General features: G+C 35.8%; 1 protein-coding gene across 2 annotated transcripts in view; it reads right to left on the bottom strand.

The window, feature by feature from the left end:
- The window catches only part of SRFBP1 (serum response factor binding protein 1), a 66,932-nt gene that overhangs the window by 7,800 nt on the left and 44,597 nt on the right, over nucleotides 1-14,535 (bottom strand). The window lies entirely within an intron of this gene.

Here is a 14,535-nt window from a genome sequence, read left to right as displayed (position 1 = left end):
AGAGTTTCACCTGGGCGAGTGTGCTACCAAACTGGTAATGCTTTGTGGCTCTGTGTCTGTCAATAGTCAGTTATTTAAAACAATGAAATTCAAATGGAGACAGTAAGAAACCCCACTGGGAAGTAAGCAGTACATGGCAAAAACCATGACACAGAAACCAACCTTGGAGAATGTCATACTAGTTTCTTGAAGTCCAGTTTAATTTCAAACATTAATAATACCCTGATTTTAAGAAGAAGAAAAAAAAAAAGAATCAATACTAACTAGAGTAAGCATAAAAAGGTAACACCAAATTCTGGGCCAAAAAAAGACATTATTTCAATACCCTTTATAGCAGCTTGGGAGAAGAGCGCTATTAAAAAACAGCAAAAAACCAAATAAAAAACCAGAAAACCTGTTAATCCACACATTCTTTACAAAACTCTAACTAGTTACAGCTGTCCTTCATAACAGCAGATGTGATTAATGTGAAGTCACAGGGTGATTGAAGGTGCCAAACCATGGCTACCACCCAAGTCCATACCATGACCTCATACTACTTTGGACCAAGACTTGAGAGAAGTTACTTTTAGACTGTGAACTGCAGCTAGTTCTCCCTCTTGCTTTATGTCTGTAAAACATATAGCATGTGATTTGTGGCCATCAAACATGCTGAAGATTTTGGTATGGGAGGCAAGTGGTTAATGGTATCACTCACGGCAGCACTGCTGTCTCTCAGCTCCTGAGAGCAAGGGGTTGGTTCTTGACTGCATCTCACATTAATGATGACTAATTATGACAAATTATTTACTCATCATCTGCCAAAACCTCTCATTTTTATAAAAATCTACTACTTTGTTTTCACTCAAGCTTTAACTATTTTCAATGTAACACCAAAATGATTGTTCAGGTGTTATAAAGTAGCAGTTATAAAAGCTTAACAGCATGACAGGTGAGAAGTTCTTACAGAAATCAATTCTTTACGGATCTCAGGAAATTGTCCAAGTTTAAGCAGAATTTTTTTAAAACTGGATGATACTCAATTTTAAAAATAGGCTGATGAAAAATATCCATTTGAAGTTAAAAAATGTCTTAAGAGATATAAAACCTTTCCAAAAACTCATCAAGACAATGTTTTGTGATAGAGCTACTAGAATTGAAACTGAAGAATTTCTTACAAAACATCAAGATACACAAGTAAACCACTTTATTTTTCTTTTCAATGCTTGTCACAGTTTGTATTAATTTACATTGTTTTATTTTATCATGGTAATTCAACTATGTAAGTATTTAGATATTTACTTTATTTATCTTGATGCATGTCGGGCGCCCAGTGAAGCTGCTTTATCTCTCCCCTCCTCAGCAGACAAGGGTGAGAAAATTCAATGAAAGATTCATGGGCTGAGATATGGACAGGGAGAGATCACTAACCAAGTACCACAATGGGCAAAACAGAATGAGCTTGGGAAGTATTAATATAATTTATTGCCAATCAAATAAGAATAGGGTAGTGAGAAATAAAAACGAAATCTCAAAACATTTTCCCTCCACTCCTCCTTTCTTCCCAGGCTCAACATCACTTGCCATTTTCTCTACCTCCTCCACCCCAGCAGCACAGGGAGATAAGAAATGGGAGTCTGTGGATCAGTCCACACACTGTCTCTGCTGCTCCCTCCTCAGCTCCAGTGCCTGAACCTCCTCCCCTTCTTCTTCATGGCTCCTTCACCCTCATATTTTCACTCCTCTCTTCCCTGGCTGCAACAGCTCCTGTGCATTCCCCCCCATTCCTTTTCAGCTTTCTTATCTCAGAAGTGCTGCCACCATTGCTGAAGGGCTCAGCATTGGCCAGTGGTGGGTCCACCCTGGAACTGGATGGCACTGGCTCTGTCAGACACAGGACAAGCTTCTGGCCTCTTCTCATGGAAGCCACCCCTATAGCCAACCCATCTACCAAAATCTTGCTGTACAACACAACACAAAACATTATGAAGAACATTATGAAAAAACATTATGAAACTGAAGACCATAGCAACGTGGACAATCTTTTTGCTCATATGTAAAACTGCACTCAGTAGAAAGCAGAAGTCTGGAAAATCTATCTAAGCTTGGGCTGCCATCAGCAGCACTGACTCCACTCATCACTGCCTACCACAGACCCTTGAATCCAGTATCAGGGAACAGCATGAGATTCTTCTAAATACTACCAACGTACTTAGACTCCTCTAATTTTATCTGAATGTCTGGACCAAAGGTATCCTTTTCCCAAAAATTTGTTTACTTAGATTCACATTCCTTTTCACATTATCTTTTCTTGTTTTATGGCTTATCTTTTATCAAAAAGAAATATATGTATAAATATGTTCCTATCAATCCTCCTCTTCTTTTAAAATAGGAGTTCCAAATAGGTCAAAGATTAAAACAAAAACAGATTATCTGCTGTTCTTTCCTACAAGCATGGTAAAAAATACCTACTATCTAAGCATTTTAAGAAATTCACAGGCTCTTTAAAAAGCCTAGCACGCTGCAAATGTTAGATGACCATATTTAATGTAAGTATAAAAAAATCAATAGAGTTTCTTCAGACTAACCTATCACAATTAATTTAGCCAGGCAAAGATGTATGAAGTAAATTCTTATTTTTCAGATTCAGAAACGGTTGAAGAAAAATTGAGTCCTTCACGCCAAACTATCAGAGTGATCTACAGCAGAGCCTGGCATAAACCTCAGACCTGCCCAAGTACAAATTATGTACTTAATCTTCTACACTTCTTCCCTTTTTCTCTTTATGCAAATAAGCAATTCCTATGATTGTTTCAACAAAGAAAAGTCAGAAGAAAAAAAGTTAAGATTAAAGTAAGCATGGATTCTTAATTATTTCCTTATGGAGAACAGGGTCAACTCTAGGTGTAAGTGGAAACAGCAAAGTTGTGAGAAAATTCAAATGCTTCTAATTCATCTTCATTTTTTCCAGGGCTAGTAAGGCTATGTGTCTATAATCATCTCGATCTGGCATCCCACACAAACAACATGCACATAAAAAAAAAAACACCAAACAAACAACTTCTTAAGGTTGAAAGAGGACATAAAGTGAGCACCGTGACAACTCCTCCCTGAGTTGTGATAGTCTAATTCATACCAACACTGAAACCACTCCTGGCCCTAAAGAAAACCTAGGAGAATGCTGAACATTACTTTATGCTGTAGAAAGCTATGGACAAATTCCGAGTGGAAAACAGTTGTGAAAGGAGTGCTCCCTAAGTTAGAGTCCAAAAATATTATTAAGAAATATCAGTAATCTAAAAATATTACATAATTTAAATAGTACAGCCAGGACAATCAACCAGGATAAAATACATACACTTCTGACTTACACAAACATAAAATCAAACACATAAAATCTAACAATATAAAGTCAACATGTTTTTGCTTTTTTTTAATATATATAGCTTTCTATAAAATATATGCCTTTCATATATTTTGACATTTGGTTGAGGCACAGTATTGCTATAAAATACATTCACCTTGCCAAACTGCATAAACAATTTTTGGGGAAAGCATAGATGGCACTAGACAAAACCATCCAAACCCCACATAAGAAAACCAGGCAAACATTCCACACAAAAAGGCAAAAGACAATCATATTGAGAGATTAAACTGGAAAGCAAAATAAGATGAAATAGAAACCCTGAAACAAAAGATGTCCTTCAGGGGGAGTAAAAACAAAATACATCTTGGATAACAGACAGTATCTGTCAGAAAGTTCTTTGCCACAAAATTAATGTAGTCTTAAGAGAAGAAAATTAAATTTGGAGGAAACAACCTAGTTAGTTGGACACCAACTATGTATCTGATCTGAAACTACAATTGACTTTTACAAGAAAATGAAGCTGAGATAATTTCTTGTAACTGGCCATCTTGAATGAGGGTCTGAAAAATTAAAACAGGCAATTGTTTATTAACTCTGAATAGAGAGTTAAGATAGGTATTATATAAAAAGGAAATCTGAAAGAACCATTTCTTAGCAAAAAAAATAATATTAATTATTTATACATATTTGTTATAGGAAAGAGAGCAGAAACACAAAGGAGACCAACACCACTTGGGCAGCACTGTAAACCAAGCAGTAAACAGAATTCTCTGACTCCACTTTAACTTGAATGCATCTGAACTCCCATGAGTCAGCTCTGTACCATGGGCTTGTCTAAAGATTTAGTGGAGCTCATGGTAGCAACATGGTAGCAATGATACATGGATGAGCTCTGCATTATTAAAACTATTATAATGGGCCAAAAAATATTCTGTCTTGGATGAACCAAAGAAGTTTCAGAACTGACATATTCACAGCTCTCCCTATGATGCCAATATGCTGACAAAACTCTGCACCAAATTATCAGGGGTGTAATCTTGAGATATCCTTACAATATTTCACTTCAAAACAGATGCTCAAACTTCGAACTGTAACTTGTCAGATGCAGCTTGATACTGTGCCATAAGTATAAGCACATATAAACTTAAGTTTATAGCAGAGAAAGTAGACGTAGTTTAGTTCTTCAAATTTAAAACAGATGTAATGCTTGAAAACTAGCTAGCAAAATGTTTCATAAACAAGCACCACTTTAATCAGGTATATTTCAGATAATTTATAACATAAAGGAAAAATAAGTATCCCTGTGGACGAACCTTGTTTTGTTCAGACCTTTAGATTTGCAAGCATTACCACCAGGGAACACACTTATATGTAACTAAAGTATTGCCAGGTTAATGTCTTCAGATAAAACTCTCAGGAGATATGTACTTCTGTTCAAAGCACTGTTGAAGGAACTAAGAGAGCCAGGGATAGGCCATGTTATAATAAACTACTCAAGACAGGATTTTTTGGCAACACATCATAATTTGCAAGCATGATTGAAAACAGATTTTTTTTTTTTTAAATATATATGTCTTTCAGACTTTTTCTGAAAAATACAATGGAAATACAAATTCAGTTCACTGAAAAACTATTAAAACATCAGAGATAAACATGCCTCTGGCAACAAAACATAGATTTTCCATCATTAAGTCTACTGACTTAATGCATTCAAGACCTACTCTAGTGATAAACACACGTCAGATGCATATGTAATCCTTGGTATTACTTGTGCACATCAGCAGAGTATGGATATAAAATGAATGGTAATCCTGTTCAGATTTTATAGCAGGTATTTCAGCATATGGCACACAGAACCTTTATGCTTAGAGGCTCTCAGGCATCTTCTAGGCTATTACATTGTTATTACTTAACTCTGGCATGCTGTTTTCCTAATGTGCAACCATTGAACCACTCCAATCATTTGGCAGTTACTTGAATTCCAAACCCAAGAAAAGCTAGATTATCACCACTTGAAATTTAATGTTGTTGTATTTCCATTAAGTCACTAGATTCCTCCAGTTTCCCGTATTTGTCTTACCAACCAATATTGCCAGAGGTGCGATGTGCTGTAAACTTATGCTGTCATTCTATCAAGCTATAACCTTTACACATGTGTGATCTTAGCAGCTATGTTCATTGGTATCCCAATAGATGAAAAATTTTTCTAAACAGAATTCCAGTAATTCAGGAACATCTCCAACAGTTTCAGGCAACAGTGGCTCCAGCACTTTTCTTCTAGTTTTCCAGTGTTAACAACAGATTGATGGGCTTCCTCATGAGCTGAAAGAGCCTGCTTAATTCCATAATCCTTGTTTTAGTTTTTTAATTTTTACAAGTATCAATTTCTTAGTACTGAGTTGGGCACCTGAAAAACTTACCTGGCTAGGATAGATGGGGAGAAATCAGAATATTTTACTTTATTTTTACATAATATATATATATATATATAGTGAAAAACTGATAGAGTTTCATTTGTAAAAATAGAAGGAGCATAATACATCAGGCAGCTGTTTTTAAGTTTTAGAAATATCAGGAATATCAGATTTTTTTTTCTGATTTTGCAATGCAATTCTGAGTCACACTACAAAGCAAATATACAGGAGCTTTTCCAGTTAATGCACAAGGAACTATTAGTCTTTAGCATCATTTAACATCATTTAACAAGTAATCACACTTGTTTATATAACATTAAAGATCTTAACACTTAAAAATCTCTAAGCAAGCAATCAAGGTAATTTTTAAACTCATGTAAATTCTACCTTATGTTGTCTCCTTACACTTTTCTTCTTGATAGGGATGCATTCACTTGGCACACTATCACAGAATGCCAACTCTATTCTGCTTCCCAAAACAAGATCAATGTAATAAACTATGGCCATTTTCCCCTCCAGGGTTCACTCATCTTTATTTCTCACATACACACACATACACGCAAAAAAGCCTTCTTCCTGGAAGTTAATGCTCTTAAAACCAGCTACAGGAACCAAGGTGGAAATTGCTTAATGAGTATCAATTATCAAAGGATATACAGATAGATGACAAGACACAGGAAACATTTTGCTTTGTCATTTGGTTGCACAAATCCATCTCCCTGCCTCATCATAATTCTCATGTGGATTGATTTTACAAACTGATTACTTTCCCTATGGGTACATTAAAGATAAAATTAAAAGATTTTGTCTTTAGTACCCAAAGGAATTAAGAATAACTGAAAACATTGACTCTTATTAACTGTCCCAAATTTGTCGGCTTTCTAGTCTCATTGAACATTTTCTGCTCACCATTACCATTCTCACTGGCGCCTGTAGTACATTATTGGTATCAAACTTCTGTGACACTTGGAACTTCCATTCAAAATGCTTCTAAGTGCTTTTTTTTTCTGGTAATGCCTTTGAGCTGTTAAACTGCAGTGCTTCACAGAAAAATACCACCATCATACATGTACATCACACCCCATTATCCCTGTAAAGATGGTAAACTACATTAAGTATCTTGAAAAACTGGTGGAAGGAGGCTATCTGTATTATCTGTGATGATGATACATGTCAGGAATTCTAGCTCCCTGCCATTATTGTTTTCAGTGCAAGGGTTAATACAGAAGCATTCATAATTTACACTCTTTCCCTCAGTATTGGAGGAGACAATCAACTGCCATTGTAGCCAGTCTGATATCCCTTCCTTATTTGCTGGATCGAGCTGTTCTGTCCTTGGCCTGCAAGAGACACCCTGAAAAGTAACCACGTGCTTCCTGTGTGTCACGTAATTGTTAATTTGATGTTCCTCCATGCATATAACCTTTCCTGTGTTTTTAAATATTCCCTTATGTCCTTTAAAATTTTCAGTGCTGAGAGTCCAGTGCAATTTTGATTATGCTGCATATCATCCTTAATGTCCAGCTTTTCCTGGCCCCAAACATACTACAAATGCCTATGTGTCTCATTTTTACACCATACACTCATCAAGGCACTGATATTCTGTCTCATAATCATTGCATGGGAGTCTGGACAATATTCTGGAGAAGAAAATTGTGGCCATCAGTAACTTGGCCTTCCTTTAGTTTAAAAAAAAAACTAACACCAAAACAACGAAAAACAAACCAAAGCAAACCAGACCAAAAGGTTGCCAAATCAACCACAATATACTGAGAACCTCTTGTTATACCATTTTTCCTGTATTTTCTTCAAGGAAAGCATAGAAACAAGGTTACTTCTAATATTCTCCTCTATTATTCCCATGACAACTCATATCCAGTAAGATACTGATCACTCATCACTCAAATACTCATTTAAAATAGGAAGGAAAGTTGTGACTTGCTTGTCTTGTAAGTGCTGTAACACAAAGCTTTCTGGGACCGAAGAAGTACAGCCATGTGTATGTGCAGCACTATGAATCATGACACCACTACCACAGGCCTATCTGACTCTAACAGCACTGTTCCCACCCACCTTTTCATCCATTATACCCTCACAAACATATTCATTGTGTTTGAATTACCTGAGGGATCCAAGCCAAGTATCACTCACAAAAATGTGAATCAACTTCCTCTGAGCTTTACTAACTACGATATGCTTGCCCACATTCTGGTCTGGCACATCAAGTAAGTGAAATGAGCACATTCAAATCAAAGGCAATCACACCACTTCAGAGTCTGGGTCCTGTCTACGAACAAGACTGTACTTTAGCAAATTTGAACTATTCAGCCAGGCAACAAAATTTAGAAATACAGCCTCACAGGAATGTAAATGAGTGGTAGAAAGATTCTTGGACTAGCAATTTAAAATCTGAAAGGAGACAGCCCTTTTGTGTCAGAGATTAAACAATACCTCTGTGAAACACTGCCAAAGTTACTAGCAGTTTATTTCAATACTGAACATAAAAGAAGACTCCTTCCAGAGTGAAAAAAATCAAAGCTGTGGTTAAACTGAGCTCATTGCAATTGATACTCTGATGTTGAAGTTGATACTAGCATTGGTCTAGTCTACCTCCTTGATCTCAAACAGTGGCAGTAAGTGGAGTGTGTACGTATGGCAGACTAGTTTGAATGTGAAGGGACAACTGGAGAAGATACCTACAGATTGTTCCAGAGACAGTAAGGGAAAAGTGTGGTGCAGGGAAGGAATGGCTAACCAAAGGTGGGAGCGACACCGACAGAACCCAGTAAAACCCTGTACTCTCCCACTAGAAGCCTGGAGAGGGATTGATACTGGCTGGGCCAGCAGACAGACAGACAAGCGCAAAGCGGGGAGAAGACTGGAGAGAGATTTGTCAAAAATTGACAGACTTCGTTTATACTGACATAAAATTTCAGTTGCAGTCACAGCAATGGATTCTAAGCTCTAAAATACAGCCTGGTATATATAAAGGCCATGCTAAACAGCTTGGAGTTCAAGTGATCAAACTTGGAAGATGAGGAACTTTCAGGAAAAGAAAGCAAAGAACAATCAGTCACACAGAGAAAGTATTTACACCTGAATGTGATATTCATCAATGAATGCAAAATTCTTCACTTCATCAGGAGTCTTAGGAAGACTACAGACATTCCTGTTTAACACTAACATCTGGTGTTTGACATGGAAAATTCTCAGGAAACTGTGGCTTCATACATTTAGCGTAACTTCCATCCAAACTGAGTAAAAATATTCAGGACAAAAAGAATTTAACTCCGTAACACTGATGCGCAGCATAAAGACAACTATTTTGGTCTGTGATGCAGGAAATTGTACTACTAAATTAATGCAACACATTCCATGTGTTCATGTCAACAATAACATGTTGACAGATACATCTATTACAGAGAGAAAAGTGTATCTGGCATCTAATATGCAAACGAATATCTATTGTTTCATACTGAGACAAGATGAGAAGGTAACATTTTAACATGTAGAAAAGTAAATTAATATTATTATTCTACTAATTTCAACATAAACATGCTGGAGAATGTACATCCATGTACCGAGTAAGGCAATACATTCCTTCTGGAGCAAAAGGAAATAACGTAACAATGTTTCTAATAATTAATACTTATAGAGAAGGGGGCAGGGAATGAGATGGAGATTATCTATGAAATCCAGGAAGGCTATTAAATCATCAGTGTAACAACCAAAACTTAGATAAAAAGGAGAATGAAGTTTTTCATGGGTTCCTCAAAAACACCAGCCATTTGCCCCACATAGTCAAAATCAACACGCAAAATTGCAACGTTATTAATGATAAGCATATTATTCAATGTTTATGGACTATCACATCAGTATTACAAAGAAAACTGATTCATACAATAGTCTCGTCCCTATGGTTTATGAACTGCAAACAAAATATTTCCATACGCAATGTTAAAAATCTGTGTACATAAGAATCTACTATTAAAGGTACTAACAACAGGAACAGAAGTTCTACATAAATAAACAGTAACATCTATCCTAATTAGTATGTTTGTATTGTGAGTAGAATTCTTCAGGAGGGCTGGGGGAAGGAGAAGATAGGAGGTTATGGAAAAATCCTCCAAACCCCAAATGAAAGACAGCAACTATTCTGTGTCACATCCAAAGCCTTTGAAGTTAACAGCAAGCCTCCAATTAAAATGCAAAAGAACCTTTTCAGGGGCCCTTTTTATGATTTAGTACATTTCCTCAGATTGAATCTACAGTGCATGCAGAGGGGTTTGTTTAGATATTTTTCACTAGGAAGTACATTTTTAAAATGAATGAAGGCAAAGATCCCAAATGTACATTTAGGATTACCAGATAAAAGAGAAACCTTTATATTTTTCAGTATTAGGAAATGCAGATTACTGGTCCTCTATAGATGTAGATGTGTTTAATCAAAAAATCTACTTGATTCAGAAATTACATCTTCCTTTTCCTGACACAAAATTCAAAAGTACTAGGAGTATGAAGTTGAAAATTTCCTTAATAAATACATGTACTTAGTAAAACAATGTCTTGTGTATTCCTTCAGCAAGAACGATGTCTTGTATCCATCTGGACAGCAACACCTTTCTACCTCTTTCTCATATCCTTTTTACCCAAGGACTTCCTTAGCCCCACACCGGAGATCGAGTGAATTAAAGAAGTTTGGGAGATGAAACAGAAATATTCTTCTCACATGTGAATAAGTGTAAATGTTTTATTCTGGGATGCTTGCTGCTCCAATTAATTACTCACTGTTCTTTAAAGCCTCAAAGCTAGCAGCCTTTCATAAACTCCTTTTCACTTACTTTTGGTGTGAAAAACATTTTCAATATAAATCTAAAAAGAAGAACAAAATTAGCATTGTAACTCCACCCTTGCTCATCTTTTTGTTTACTTATGACAGAGAGACTGTGAATTAATAGACTAATCTCAGGCCATCACCTGCATAATTTAAAAAATGACATGAATCTGACAAATGCTATTTTGATAATGTGATTGAAACACACTTTGGATAGGAATAAAATTAATACATATTTAGCCCTTTAACTTTGTCCTTCTTCCTGTTTGTCCCGGACAGCAAATGTGAATAAGTCAAAGTACTGTTTGATAAATGACAAAAAACCCTTTCATATTACTGTTAGTATTTTGGTTGGTTCCCCCATCCCAAGTTCATTGAAGTCAAATAGGTAAAGTGCCACAGACATTAAGTTCACTCACCCTAGAACTTGTAAGTATAATGTATCAGTCTTTGGGCATCTGTTAAAATATCTACACCAGAAGCCACACAGCACTTATGTCAACCCTCCAAAATCCTGCTAAGCCGAGTTGTCCTCATCAGGCAGCTTGGATTTTAAACTATCAAACTCACACTGTGTACCCAGTTGCTCAGTTAAATCCTGGCATGTCTCCCTATGGCTATTCATGAGCTGCCTGAGATCCTGTTTCTAAAGTCTTTGAATTCCTTTTAAATTCCAAACAAGACAAAGTTGGTTCCTGTACATGAAGCAATCCAAAGTAAGCTTGCCAGACCTTAAATTAGGGGAAAAAAAAAAAAAAAAAGGGAAATAAAAAGAAGCAGCTACTAATGACTTACATTTATAGCCTACAAAAAATGTCTCAGCACTCTTAGAAACCGTAAGCTTTTCAGTAATCTTGAGATTCAGAGGGATGTGGCCACAAAAAACTCTGCGGATCATGGTATACTCAAAATTTGCTGTGCAGAATCCTCTTTGCACACAAGTATCTACATAAGATTCAAATACAAGGTTTTTTTTGTTTGTTTTTGGTTTTTTTTTTTTTTGAGCAATAGGTGGAAATACAAGACTTAATAGGAAAAGATGGCTTTCTTCTAAAGGACCACAGATTAAAGATCAGTGTAAAAGAAGGGAATACTATACTCCTGAGGATATGTGAAGACTGCATAAATACAACAGTTAATTTCTGTTTCAACCCTGCTTCCCAAATCAGACAGTTGCTGGATTTTGAAATACACAGAGTTTATTCTTTAGAAAAAGTAGGTATTTTGACTTGAGGCAAGATGACATATCACTGTTTGTAGCAGAGCTGGAATTCTGTCATTCTCAAGTGTTTAAAGCATAGGGACTTTTTCCTCATGTGCTACACACCAAAGACTTACTGGAAGAAAAGCTAAATGAGATGCTACAGTAAGTTAGTCAGTGTCTGTTAGCAAAGGCAACAACTGTGGTTATGATGAAGGTGTTTGCAGTTGGACCAACATCCCCTTTTCCTGAGGAAACAGCCCAGATTATAAACAAAATTTTCTAATACTGGAAAAACATTAATTCGTATTAACTTATTTATCCTGCCTTTCCTCACCTATTTGAATTATCCTAAATCTATGTTAGCAACAAGTTGAAGATAATAGTTAAGACTTTGCTAATGCTCAGTTCAGTTTTCTGCTTGTAATGAACTGCATTATTAGGATTAGCTTCCAATTTATACCTTCGGTGTCCTGGAGTACAACACAGCGAATCAAGCTTCCCATACACTGCAGGAATATATGCTGTGTGCAACAGTTCAAAATGCTGTCACAGCTGCAAATGTGAGTTTAAAATGAGTTCTACGATACCTTTTTCTAATTTTAGTAATGTCTGTCAAATATACTTGTGGCAGACAATGTACAACTTGGTACAAAAAGCACACAAGGACTTGGAGAAAACCTACAAAATACAGGTCCTGTTTTAAAACAGCTGTAAATAGAACCAACAATATAAAGGTTAGTCAAACTTTCATGGTAATATTTATTACAATTTTTACAGCAGAATTTATCACCTGCTGGAAACAATGGTGCCAGATGCAGCAATATTCGAGTGGATTAAAAACGTTTCAGCAGACATGCATGAAGAATTGTTCACCTGCTGCTTCTTGTAATGTTTTCATAAAAAGTCATTTGTCATGGGGTTGGTAACTCCCACCAGTAACCCCTGCAACTAGATAAATCTGATCTGCTTATTATCAATACAGCTGCATTGAAATCTAAATCATAGGAACTCCCAGTAAATTGCCACTTGCAAAATACTTAGCACAAATTTATAGTACTTGATTGAAATATATGCAAAGTTTTTTTAAACAGAAAAGAATACTTAATTTGTTCTGAAAAATGTTGGGAAATAGAAATGGAACATAAAAGCTCAGTGATGAGAAGCAATTAAAAAAGTATCTTGACTACATGACCACTATGCAAAACTAACATCCAGCATTCCACAGTGAATTAAAAGCAGATTGCCTTTTGTCAATGAAAACAAACCTATTCTAAAAATGAAAACAGCCACAGGATGTTTTCCTTCAAATATTTTGAAACTCAAGTTAATGAAAAGGTAAACAGTGTGGTCTGTATTTCATGAGACTACAGAATATTGCTAAGGATAGAAAATAAGAATTTTTTTTATTGTATGTTTAATGCCTACTGTGGGAAAATAAGAAACAAAATATTGGAGAATTAATTTCTGTTTAGGCACAGAAGGGATGCCTATGTTGGGGATATGCACAGCCACCACTTGTCACACAATTGTACATATTCTTCTACTGCAGTGAGATGAAAACTCTCTATGGGTTTAAAAAAAAAAACATTAGCATCCATCCATCCATCAGCTTGATATGAAATGTAAGTTCCATCCACTAAAAACTGTGAGATTAACAAACTTCCATTCCCCTGAAAAACTGGACCAGCAACAGAAAGTAACAGAAACAACAGATCAAAACCCCTAAACAATTCCATGAAGATACCTGCATTATATGTTTTCAAGAATTAAAGCTAAATTAAAGCCTATTTTAAGACTTTAAGTAAATAATATGAGAAGCACAACATCAGTCATGACTATGAATATATAAAAAATAATGGGGTGAAAGTAAGATTAATTATATTCCTTCATCATTCTTGTAAATAAAATTGCCACCTTAGAAAATAAAACCTAAAAAACCACCTTTAAAAAATAGCATCAATAATTTCATTTTGGTGCTTCTTCACTTTATGAAATCAGCATAAGCCTGATGAATTTGAAATCTTGGTAGAAGAATCTCCTGTGGTTAAGTGATAAAATGGCACTGTTCGAATTTAGCATCCTTCTTCAAGAATGAAATCCCTCTCCACATGTCCTCCAGACATTTGAAATCTTCATGTCTGCCCCATTTCTAACATTACAATAAGCAGTTTCTGACTACCTCATCCTCACACTGGAAAATCCTGGTCAAATAAATGTAAAAGAAGAATGCTTTTTAGCTTCATGTCAGTGTATCTGTGACCCTTCCTTACCTTTTCCTCTTCCATCACTGAGATAAGGAAAATCAGTTAAGATGCTTCTACCCACACTACTGCAGAAATACCAAATTCCTATGATATTTTCCTATTAACTTGTTTTTGCTGACATAAAACATTGAAAAACTTGCTGCACATTATGCTAATAACTGAACTACATTACACATGACTGTAATATGCAACATTAGAGTTGTATTACAAACTAATGATGCCATTACAGGAGTAAATGACCAAATCCTACATTAGAACTTAGCCTGTGTACTATAAACACTTCAGGTTTCAGCTTTCTTCAGTGGACCAGTCATAGGAATTAAAGCTGAAGTGAAAAAACCCATAAAAGTTCATGTAATGACACTTTTAAACTCAGAATTGCTTTCTGGCATCAATAATGTAGCATGTTCTTTGAAATGGTACTGCTCTCAGCCTCAGTTGCTTATTTCAATGAGCACTTCTATGTCTTCATT

This window comes from Pseudopodoces humilis, chromosome 4 (genome assembly GCF_049639895.1).
Source record: "Pseudopodoces humilis isolate 2021_Gansu_Grassland_sample_001 chromosome 4, ASM4963989v1, whole genome shotgun sequence".
Lineage (NCBI taxonomy): Eukaryota > Metazoa > Chordata > Aves > Passeriformes > Paridae > Pseudopodoces > Pseudopodoces humilis.
Note: the sequence above shows the minus strand (reverse complement) of the source record. Positions and strands in the feature narration are given on the sequence as shown.